Source organism: Pteropus alecto, unplaced genomic scaffold (genome assembly GCF_000325575.1).
Source record: "Pteropus alecto unplaced genomic scaffold, ASM32557v1 scaffold88, whole genome shotgun sequence".
In the NCBI taxonomy this organism is placed as follows: Eukaryota; Metazoa; Chordata; class Mammalia; order Chiroptera; family Pteropodidae; genus Pteropus; species Pteropus alecto.
In genome coordinates, this window is record NW_006494611.1 from 10128300 (window position 1) to 10140779 (window position 12480).

At 35.8% G+C, this 12480-nt stretch overlaps 1 protein-coding gene and 1 non-coding gene across 4 annotated transcripts in view; one reads left to right on the top strand and one right to left on the bottom strand.

Moving 5' to 3' along the window:
* HPSE2 (heparanase 2 (inactive)) overlaps nucleotides 1-12480 on the top strand; it is a 538231-nt gene that overhangs the window by 68125 nt on the left and 457626 nt on the right. The window lies entirely within an intron of this gene.
* LOC112474204 lies at nucleotides 4339-4457 on the bottom strand. Its single transcript, XR_003044302.1, has one exon. It is a non-coding gene; the product is annotated as a 5S ribosomal RNA (ribosomal RNA).

The following is a 12480-nucleotide window of genomic DNA, read 5'->3' on the forward strand; positions in this document are numbered from 1 at the left end:
TATTTGATATTAGGATGCTTCTCCTGCTTTTCACTGAAGCCATTTGCTTGAAATCTCATTTTCCACCCTTTCACCTTGAGTGTATATTTGTCTTTGGAGCTGAGATGTGACTTTTGATCCATTGAGCAACTCTGTGCCTTTTTATTGGTGAGTTCAGTCCATTTATATTAGGGGTAATTATTGAAATATGAGGTCTTCTTATAGCCATTTTATCTTTTGCTTTCTGGTAGCTCCACATTTCCACTGCTTCCTTGTCCTTGTGTTTCTGTTTTCTTTATTTTGATTGGCTTTTGTGGGTTTTTCCCTCTGGTTGTTCTTGTTTTATGTTATATACTTCAGTTCTGAATCTTTGGTGTGTGGTTACCATTATGAATATGTAAAGGATAATTATATATATTCAGTCATCCATTTTCTTCTGTGTGTGCCTTATCTCTTTTCTCCTTTGCGAATTTAGATCTTTGAATCCTCCCTTTTTCAGTCATTGTTATCTCAGTTTGTTTCTATGTATGGTGAACGTTCATTACTATCTTGCTATAGCAATTCTCTTCTTATCATTTAAGCTTATAATGCCCTGTTCTTAGTAAGGGTTGCACTCCTCTGCTTCTATTTGCCTGATAGTCATTTTACTCCTAATTATGTATTTTTGTTGTTGTTATTTTGATTAAGGTGAGCTGACCCCTTTCAGAATTTCCTGTAGTACAGACCTCATAGTGGAGAATTCCCTAAATTTTTGTATGTCTGAAAAGGTTTTAATTTTTCCTTCATATCTAAAGGAGAGCTTAGCTGGATACATTATCCTAGGCTGGTAGTTCCTTTCACTTAATAGTTTAAATATTTGATTCCATTCCTTTCTGGCTTGTAAGGTCTGTGATGAGAAGTTCGATGATAATCTAATGAGTTTTCCTTTATACTTTACCGTTTTCTTCTCCCTGGCTGCTCTGTCTTTGTCATTGATTTTTGATAACTTTAATACAATTTGTTTTAGTGAAGGCCTATTTGGGTTGAGATAATTGGGTGTTGTGTTGACTTCTTGAATTCCAAGCTCTAGCTCATTCCTTAGCTTTGGGAAATTCTTGTCTCCTGTTTGTCTGAAAATGCTTTCTGGTTACTTTCTCCTTTTCCTCGCCTTCAGTAATGCCCATTATTCTTATGTTTCCTCTCCTGATGTTATCAGCTAATTCTTGTATTTCTCTTTATTTTTCATTCTTCAGTTTCTCCCTTCCTTCTGATTTCTTTCTAGATTTCTGTCTTCAGTATCACTGATCTTTTCCTCCATTTGCTTGACTCTATTTCCCGAGCTTGCTATTTCATTTTTCAACTCTTGCAGTATGTTTTTAATCTCCAAAAGTTCTATTTGGTTTTTTTTTTTTGCGGGTTTCAGTCTCCTTGCTCTGCTCATCTAGCTGATTTTGCAATTCTCAGATTGTTGATATGACTCATTTCGGAACTCACCGAGTTTTTTCAGACGTACCATCCTGAATTCTCTGTCACTTAAGTCACTTATTTTTATGTCTGTCAGCTCATTTTCTGGAGACTTTTTCTTTCTGAGATGCCTTGTCATCTTGGTTGTTCTTGGTGTTTAATGGACTATTTCTCCACCTGGGTATTAATGGAAGTGTATTCTGTTGTTTTTCCAGAAAGAAGATTTATCATATAAAGGTCTCTCTTTAGCCGGCTGCAAAGAAGGCGCTTTTCTTTTGGTTTCAAATAGGCGACATCTAAGCCTCTTGGGTCCCGGCTTTATATAGAGCCTAAAGTCTTTTATTTTCTTGTAGATTTTAGTAATACTCACCACCGTCAGTCTCAGTCCCTGTCAGTATTAGCAATAGTTTTGGTAGGGTTTGCTCAGATTCCCCTCAGGCTCCACAGTGGTCTGTCTCAGAGGGTATAGGGAAAGGGGCCCTTTGGGTTGAGGGCTGTGGGCTGCGGCTCAGCCTTCGTTTTGCAATTGAGACCAGTAAAAATGATCTGTTGTTTCTCTGTGTTCCCAAACCACTTTTCTGCTTTCTGCCTTGATGACTGAGCCCTGCTGCCGGCTGCGAAGAAAAGTCCCAGCACTTCTGGGCAGGGGTGTTTAGGGAAGTTGCCGCACCTTCTCCCTTCCCCCTCCTCCTGCAGGGAGCTCCAGAGGCTGAGAGAGGTAGCTTAAGTCTCCACAGCTTTTGCTCAGATTCCCCTGGGGCTCTGCAGTGATTGGTCTCGGAGGGTATGAGTGGAGGGGTCCTCTGGATTGGGGGTTGGGGACTGCAGCTCAGACTCAGTTTTGCAACTGGAGCCGGTAAAAATCAATTGTTGTTTTTCTGCTGTCCAGTCCCACCTCTCTGCTTTCTGCCCTGATAATTGAGCCCTGCTGCCAGCTGTGTAGAAGAGTCCCAGCACTTCCAGGCAAGGCTGATCAGAGAAGTCACCACACTTTCATCCCTCCCCCTCCTGCAGGAGCTTCGGTAGCTGTGAGAGGCAACTTCTTTATCTGTCCTAGTCCACTGCTCGACCCCTGGGGTTCTGACCTGTGGTAGCTCTTATGCACAGATTCCACGCTCAGTTAGGGTGTGCAGTTAGGGTGTTTTTCGTTCAGTTTTAAACGTTCAGCTTATTGTTGTTTCAAGGGGAGAGATCGGAGGATGTCTCTCGCTCCGCCATGTTTTCCCAGAATCCTGTTTCTTGTTTTGAGAAATAAAGTTCAAATCGTTGGCCTCATTCAAGTCAATTTCTAATCACTGGAGCCAACCTGCCCAGCAAAAGTGGTTCCCTGGGGTGATTCAGTGTTAATTTGTTTGCAGAAATGTCTAACTTTTAAAAATAACCCCCTGAGTATAAGGGGAAACCCCTACTTTCAGAACAGTTGGAATCTTCTTCTCTGAAGACCTTTTACCTACCTGGTAGCTAATATGCACCAAATAGTTTGTTAGGGAAAGGGGCCAGTACATATTTGCAAAGAAAGAAGGCCACTTTTCATCTTAATTTCCTTCACTATTTTCCTTAGAGGGAAAAAGCTTGAAATGAATGTCATTGTCCTTAGTACTCTGGAATTGAAAACATGGACTTCAGTGCCCTTAAATATACTGGTTACCAAGAAAAGCAAATGTTTCTCTGTGGCATTCTGTTGACATTATGGAAACATTACTCTGCTTAGCATTTATTTCAGGATAGGGAGGGACTGAGTTTTATGGTTTTCTCTGAAAAGAGCACAAGCCAAACAAATCTCAAATTCTGACCTGGCTATGACCTTTTCCCAATAGCTGTAACTTTAGTTTCAGATGGAAAATGGGGTAGCTAGGCCTGAAATATCATTTGAGAGAGAATCTTGAGCAGTTACTTAAAATTTTTTTTTTTTTTTTTTTTTTGCCGGAGTCCTATACAGCTTTGCAGGCCTTTAGGTCAGATTTGCAGATGACCAATGTCTTCTGGCTCATAGGCATTCTCAGCCTCTTGTAAAATTCTCATTGTCTTTTTTGATATTTGTTCTTTTTTTTTCAAGTCATTTTCTTTTACATTATTGACCACAAAGGCATATTTGTTGGAGGAAAAGAAATTCAGAGTCCCTCTCAACAAACTCCTCTTTCCAAGAAAATTAAACGACAAGATAGTTGAGAAGGATGAAGGACTTTTCATTGTACTCTGGATTGCGTTTTCTGCACCCTGGCCCATCACCATTATTAATGTAATATTTTAAAAAAATTCTTGAAGGCTCAGCTTCTCTGATATGTCTAGTTTCCTTAGATTATCTATATAGTGACTGTTTTAAAAACTTTATTCTTCCAGACATCTCCCGAATTCCCCAAATCTTGTTTTAGTTATAGAGCCCCAAAGTTGAGATCTCTAATTAAAGGCATACTCAGTGCTGGAAGATGAATTATCTCTCTGATGTTCTCTTCTTTTATATGTGTTTCTACGTTTAGTAATCATTTTTTTTTTTTTGCTACCCAATGATGTAATGTAGTTTCCGACCTTCAGATATTTTTCTATTTTGCACGATAAAGCCTTAATTTAGAATCTGGGAAAATATGAACTTTGAGGTTCCTAGGAAATTGGGTGAAAGTAATGACATAATTAATGGTGTTTATACTCCCTGTCAATTCATTTTTCATCCATTCAACAAATAACATGTATCTAGTATGTGCCAAACACTAGAAATTTAGCAGTAAACAAAGATGACAAAATCTCTGCCCTCCAGGAACCAACATTACAGTCAAGAATTTCTTACCTCCAACTTTTTCCCCCCCTTGGATTCATTCATTCATTCATTTATTTATTTATTTTTTAAATTTTTTAGGTGAGGCAGCTCTTAGTTTACCTCACAGATTGCAAGCTTACAATCCCTTATTTTTTTATTTTTTACGCCTACAGCATCTGGTCTTCTTAGGTGGTCTCCCATCCAAGTACTAACCAGGCCCAACTCTGCTTAGCTTCCAAGATCAGATGGGATTGGGCTTGTTCAGTGTAGTATGGCCGTAGACTAAATGATTTTTTACATTTATTTATTTATTTGTTTTTTTATGGTGATTTGTTTTTCATTGGTTAATGAAATCCAATAAATTTCAGCTGTACATTTGAACAGTAAGGCATATATATATTTACTGTGTGTTCACCTCTCACAGGTAGATTTCTTTCTGTCACGACATATTTGACCTCCTTTACCCTGTCTACTTCCTCCCTCCCTCCTCCACCTTACCCTCTGGTAACCACTAGTCTATTGTCCATGACCATGATTCTCTGTTTGTTTGTCCTGTTCATTTGTTGCTTTTAGGTTTGTATGCCACATATAAGTGATATCATGTGATTTTCAACTTTTTCTGTCTGGCTTATTTTGCTTTGCATCATTATCTCGAAGTCATCCATGTTCCAGCTTTTTCAGTTGAAGTTTATATGGCCTAAGAATGTAGTAGCGTGAAGGCTATATGTGAAAGGGGTAGCAAATGATGGTGGGGATGAGAGGTATATGCATGTTTTGAATATTGCCTGTACTTATATGCATGCTGAATTGTCCCATGGACTTAACTTACAAAACACCGGTTCAAAGATACAATCATTAAGAATTTTAAGATGGTGACATCAGCAATAAACTAAGCACAGATCTTTATGAGTACAAGACTTTGAATGAATATAAGGTGTGTTATAGAAGCTGTGTAGTGAGCTATATGCTAATGGAACAAAAGCTATATGCTAATGGAACAGCAAGGAGCTGTGGAGGACACAAATATTTTGTGCATCTCCTCTGCTCACATTCATGTTCCATTGTTCCATTGGCTTTCAGTTAAAAAACACAAGTTCAAAGTTAAAATTATTAAGAATTTTACGATGACAATGATAGAGATTAAACCAAGCATACAGCCCTTCTGAGTGTGGGCCCTAATGTGATTGTACTGGTTGCGTGCCTATGAAGCTGGCCCTGGCATCTTCACTCATATTTCTGATGCCTGGGATAGGATGACTCAAAGGTTAAACTCAGCTGGGTCTATTGACTAGAGCACCTACATGTGGCCTCTTGATGTGAATTGAGTTTCTCCCAATGTAGTAGCTGGGTACCAAGTGGTATAGTCCTTAGAGGGACTTTACAGAGAGCACATATTCCAAAAAACTAGGTAGAAGCTCTTTGCCTTTAATGACCTAACCCTGACTATCACATAATATCACTTCTGCTGTATTCTATTGGTAAAAGCAGTCAAAAAACTACTTTGATTTAAGAGGCAGGAACATAGAACCCACTTATTGATGGCAAGAGTGTAAAAAAATTGGGGCCATATTTTAAAACTGCTTCAGGGTTTAAAACTTATCAGGTGCTCATGTATTTTCATACCCTTTTGTTCCCCTCGCATTTCCATTCTCATTTCTTCCCACTTAGTTCTTTCTTTTTCATCTCTTCTCCTTAGCGTCCTTCCTCTTCGTCCTGGGCCTCCTCCTCCCGCCTCCTCCTCTTCCCTTCTCCTCCCCCTCCTCTTCTTTTCCTTCTTCTCCTCCTCCTCCTCCTCCCCCCCTCCCTCTCTGACCCTTCCCCCTCCCCTTCCTCTCCCTACCCTTCCCCTTCTCCTTCTCCTTCTCTTTCTCCTCCTTCCCTCTCATTGTACCACACTTTTTCTCATTATTGAATAGAAGGAAAAATTTAGGGAGTTGGAGAGAAACATGAAAGTGCGTGAGACACTAAGAAGAAGAAAGTGTAGCATTTACCTTTTTCATTTAGCTGTTTAAATTTATTGCAGTATTTTAAAATTCCAGACTTCAAGGTTATCTCCACCTACTTCATCTCAGCCTCACCTTCATTTTAAGAAAGATCTGTGATTATACACATTTCCAGTTTTTCCTATTTATTTCTCATCTATTTGCCTTTGGATATAAGTACTTCTACTAGCCCTGGTCTCATGTTCTCTGCACTTGATTTCTCTGTCAATCTATTGCATTTCTTGACTCTTCTAGAATTCAAGCAGCATGGCTCCAAATATTCTACAACCAGTGTTATGTGAAAGAGATAGAAATGTATTCCAAATAAACTGAAGCAAGATGTGGCTGCAAAAGGAATTTTGGCCTATAAATGTGAAAAAACTCATTGTATATTCTAAAAGGATGCATTTGGCAAGAGCATAGACTTCAGTAGAAACTGATAGAGCTGGCTTGTATAAAGCATCTTTAATCCATCTGCCACTTGAATGATGGCATCTGACTCAGTCTCCTTATTTCAAAGGATACCACTTGAGTGTTGCCTTAAATCTCAAACAGCACTCGTAAAATGGCACTTTGATTTGCTAAGTAGAACTAAATCAGAAACATGTAGACTTGGCATCACTCAGATTTACAAAATGATTGTCAGATAATGCCAACTAAAACAATGTGATAAACTCTAAACATTATTTTTTCACATACTTAAGAGTACTTTTGTTCTAGGACCCCCAGAGTCATTGTCAAAAATACCCTTACCCTGACAGAATCTATGACTTTACAAAGGAAACATATCATGGTGTTTATCGTCAAAGCCATTGTTTCCCACATGCCATAGGCCTGTTGTTAACTAGATAATTAAGAAGCAACAAAAGCATTTTATATTGGTATTATTGTTTTTTTTGGCCAAGATAGTACAAACTAGGTACCTTAGAGTATTGTCACATAAGGAACATTAGGCTAACAACTTAAAACCCAAAATGAAATTTTTAAGAAATGATCTTTTATCTCACCAGCCTAAGACAACTATTTTCATTTTTGCCCTTTTTAGATAATTACAATGTCATGTTTATACCATTTTGTTTTCCATTTTTTCCACAAATTATTACAGTGTGAAGAACATGGGCTTGGGAGCCAGACAAATATGGATTCAGATCCTGGCTCTGTCATCTACAATCTCAATAGGTTTGGTTAAGTTGTTTATCCACTTTGGTCTTCGGTTTGTTCATCTGTAAAATGAAGATGACAACTGACATTCAAATATAACTTGGGTTCCACATCACTAATTTCTGCGTAGTATCTTATTCAAAAAAACATCAGTTAAGCAGAAAAATGTAACTAAAAATAAGTAAGTATTCATTCTTTAAAATACAAAATAAAAATATTACAAAAAATTTTTAACAGCTTCATTGATGTATAGTTGATATAAACTGCACATATTTAAAGCATAAAGTTTAATAAACTTTACCATATATACCCATGAAATCATCACCATAGTGAAGGTAATGAACACATCTATCTATATTCCCTAAAAGTTTCCTCATGTCTTTTTGGAATACCTTCTTTCTGCTCTAGCCTGGCTCCCCCATCCCTAGGCAACCACTGACATGTTTTCTGTCATTATAGTTCAGGTCGCATTTTTAAAATTTTTATGTAAACAGAATCATACAGTATGTACTATTTTTGTTGGCTTCTTTCACTCAGTATAATTATTTTGAGATTCATTCATGTCGTTGCACATATCAATAGTTCATTCCTTTTTATTGCTGAATAATAATCTGTTGTAGCAATACAACACCATTTGATTATCTATTTACCTGTTGGTGGACATCTATGTTTTTTTTTTTTTTTCAGTTTTTGACGATCACAAATAAAACCACTATGAACATCCTTGTATAAGTGTTTGCATGAATATATACTTTTATTACTCTGGCAAGTATATGTTTAACTTTTAAAGCACTTACCAAACTGTTTTCTATATACAGTGGTTGTAATCATTTTACTTTCCACTAGCATTGTATGGAAATTCTAGTTGCTCCACATCCTTGCCAATACTTTGTATGATCAGTCTTTGTCATTTTTGCCATTCTAATAGTGGTATCTTGTTGTGGTTTTAATTTGCAGTTCTCTAATGAAAAATTGTGTTGAGCATTATTTCAAGTGCTTAGTTGCCATCAATATACCATCTTTGGAGAAGTGTATATTCAAATATTTTGCCATTTAAAAAATTGGGTTGTTTATTTATTATTGAATTTTGAGAGTTCTTTATATCTTCTGGATAAAAGTCCTTTACTGGATATGTGATCTGCAAATATTTTCTCCTGGTCTGTGGCTTGTCTTTTTATTCTCTGAACAGTGTCTTTCAAAGAGCAGAAATTCTTACTTTTGATGAAGTTCAGTTTATCATTTTGTTTTTCTTTTTTGGATCATGCTTTTGGTGTTTTTCCATTCTTAATGCATGGAAAAAAACTTTATGAAAAGTCTTTAGATGCCTCTCTAAATTGTTCTGGACAACAGTACTGAAAAAATTTGCTCTATACTTTCCCCAAATCTCCGTACCTAGATATGTAGAGTTTTTTGTTTTTTCACCTTTACCCCACTTTTCCTGCCTTTATTATGGACAAAATATTGCAATATTATTTGTCTGAGTGAGCATAGTTTTTTTTTTTTCAGGTTACCAAATAAGAATCTGTTACAGTTATAGTAGTTGCAGTGTCTACATAATCCTCTTTAGATGAGAACAAATGTGGACAGTGCGAGCAGTAGATGAGATGATCCATGACATCTCTGAGTACTCAGTAAATGCTCGATATGGCTATCATTATCATTGCCTCTTTATACTGGTTTAGCTAAACACTTTTCAGCATCACTCACAACTGTGAAGTTGAGGATTTGTATTATGTGATATAACTATAGTGTGCATATAATACATGTTAGCACTGACAAAGGAAGGAGAGAGGGAAGAAAATTCTTTTTTAGAACATACTTTTAAATGTTTTTTTTTTTAAACTGGAAAATCACTCGTTTTCCATAGATGTAGTAAACCTCACATATGAGATATAGCCTAAACCAATAAGGATTTACAAAATCTGTAGATTTGAGAACTGAGAAGGCCTAGCTCTCATGACTCCATCCCAGTATTGTCTTGCAAGCCAAAATAGTTCAGTTACTAACATTTCTGGAGAGATAGGAAAACAAAAAGTTCCCTTATGATCTTTTTATATAGTAATTCTTAATTTCCCTATGAGATGGCCTTAAATATTTAAAGGAGTTTAAGATTAAGGTTGGTTCTAGGGCTTTCTTAACCTGTACTTCAACAACATTTCCAGCTTCCTAGCTGGCCTTAAGAATTCATTTGGAACCCAGAGGTTTCAAAACTGAATTCTGTAATCCTGCTTTGCGTTTAGAGAGTACTCCCAGGGAAACACCGGCCTCATAGAATGAGTTGGGAAGTATTCTCTCCTCCACCATTTTCTGGAAGAGTTTATGAATGATTGATATAATTTCTTCCTAAATGTTTAATAGAATTCACCAGTAAAGCCATCTGGATATGGTCTTTGCTTTGAGCAAATACTTTTAATAACTGAGTCAGTATCTATACTCATTATAGGTCTATTCAAATTTTCTATTTCTTCTCGAGTCAATTTTGGTCATTTTTATCTTTCTAGGAATTTGTTCTTTTCATCTAAGTTGTCTAATTTGTTTACATAAAGTCGTTCGTAATAATTCCTTATAATTCTGTAGGATCAGTGGTGATGTGTCCTTTTTCATTCCTGATTTTGGTGATCTGTCTTCTCATTGTTTTTCTTAGTGAGTTTTGCTAAAAGTTTGACAGTTCTTTTTTAATCTTTTCTGAGAAGCATTTTTTGATTTTATTTATATTCTCCGTTGCTTTACTATTTTCTATTGAATTGATTTGCAGTCTAATCTTTATTATTATTTCCTGTCCTCTCTACTTTAGATTTAGTTTACTCTTCGTTTTCTAGGTTTTTAAGGTGGAAGCTTAGGTTATTGATTCAAGATCTTTTTTTTTTTTTTTTTCTAGCAGAGGCATTTAAAGTTATAAATTCCCCTCTAAGAATTGCTTAGCTGAAAATGGATAAATTTACTGCTGGCTATTTTTTACTTCAGAAGATATAGTGGTAGTTTTTAATCTTGGTTTGGCAGAGACTATCCAGATATTTATTCTGTTTAGACATTGGGGCCGAATATTTACTGCCCTGACAAAGCTACAATCTTTAGGGGCATATACACTGTTGCTGGGAATTCTGTTTTGTCCCAAACATTTGTTCTCCAGAGAAAGCCTTACAAAACCATTTCCCCAGCTGTCTGCCTATACCTATTCACTTTCTGCCCTGCATTTGTGATTTTCTGTGGCTTCTTCTTTTACTATTTCAGTGGTTTTCCATAATCACTTGAAGCTGAAGAAAAGGGAGGAAGTGAGGGAAATAGTGTTCCAAATGTTGAAAGGAACTGAAAATTAAAAAGCTTGAATTTTGTTCTCCACTTCACTGCTTGTGAGAGTCAGACATATTTTTTAGATGAATGGGGTAATGTGATTTCAGAGGTGTCAGGAAGGCATTTTTCATGCCTCTATTTCTTCACACCTACCTTTGTCTGGTTGATGCCTACACACTCTCAAAGAAATTCTAGATATTTCTTCTAGAATTCTTTGATCCTTTGCACTTGATTAGACCTCCTCTCTCATAACACCATGTCTTTATCATAGCAACTACCACACCTTAGTGTAACTGCTTGTTTATCTATTTTCTGAGGACAGGGGGCCCGTCAATTTGGTTTACTTCATGTATAGTACCTGGCAATATTGAGTACTTATGTGGAATTTTAAAAATTGATTTCTGAAATATAGCAGTTATAGCTTTATTCTTCTGTATGTTTTTTCACTTGTCAATGTAAATTATTTTTTCAGATCCTTTCCTGAAAGCAGGCTTTGTTGAAAGGGAGCTCGGGTACCTTGGGAGGAAGCACCAAAAGAGAACTGGGAACAGAAAGGGGCAAAAGGGCACTCTAAAGGCTTTACCTTTGAGCATAACATGGTTTATTATATTTTTTATTATATAATTTTTTGATAAATTTGTATCATTTTTTATGTCACCTTCAATGATGAAATGAAAAGAATGTATGTTTAATTTACTTATCTCACAAAATTGAATTGGTGACCTTGTTGTACCTGAGAGAAATGTATTCAAATTTAAAATGATCGGGGAAACTAAGAAAAGGGGAAGATATAAAAAGAAAGAAATTTCAGTTTGGAGTAATTACATTAAAAGACAAATAGATCAGAGATAGAGTCATTTTCTAGGAATAGTATTAATGTCTGTAATATGCTTTAAGCATGAGAATAAGTAAAAAAGATAAGAATTGCTAAAATTTATAAGGAAATTTTCTCTTATTATATTCTTTCTAAACAGAGCTGTCACACTATACTTTAAACCCAGAATTACCACATTTTAGTGCTTATGGAAGACTTGACACAACTTTTTTGGTGTTTTGTTTGTTTGTTTTCTTGACTCAAAAATAATTTTACATAAGAAATTCTGGTAAAAATTAATAACACTTTGTATTTATATATCACTTTCAATTTCTCTTGATTGGTAAAGTATAACTTAAGAATAGTAACACCTGTACTTTGCTTTTTAATCTGCAAAACATTTTTTCTTTAAAAATTATGAAAGACTATTATTACAATATTATAAAATTGTAATAACTATGTATGCTGTCAGATGGGTACTAGACTTATCAGGGTGATTACTTCGTAAGGTATATAAACGTCTAATCACTATATTGTAAAAGGTGAAAGATTTACATAATCTAAAGAGAAACCAGAGTGGATAGATCTTGAGATTATCATGCCAGCTAAGTAAGTCAAATAGAAAAGGTCGAGAACCATATGATTTCACTTATATGTGAGATAGAAAACTGAAGGCAACAAACAAATGATACAAACAAACAGAGACTCATGGACCATACAACTGTTCAGTGGTTACTGGAGGGAAGGCAGGGAGGAAGGAGGTAGATAAGGCTAAAGGGGGTCAAATATATGGTGACAGAAGGAAATTTAACACAATGTATTATACATATAATACATTATTAAATTGTACACTTGAAACCTATATAATTTTATTAACCAATGTCACCCCAATAAATTTAATAAAAAATAATCGCTATATTGTACATCTGTAACTAATATAATATTGTATGTCAAGTGCACTTGAAAAATAAATTTAAAAAATAAAATAAAAATTTTGAAAGGGGTCATCTGTTTGAGAAAAATTACAGGATATACTGCCCCTTGCCCTTACTTATCTG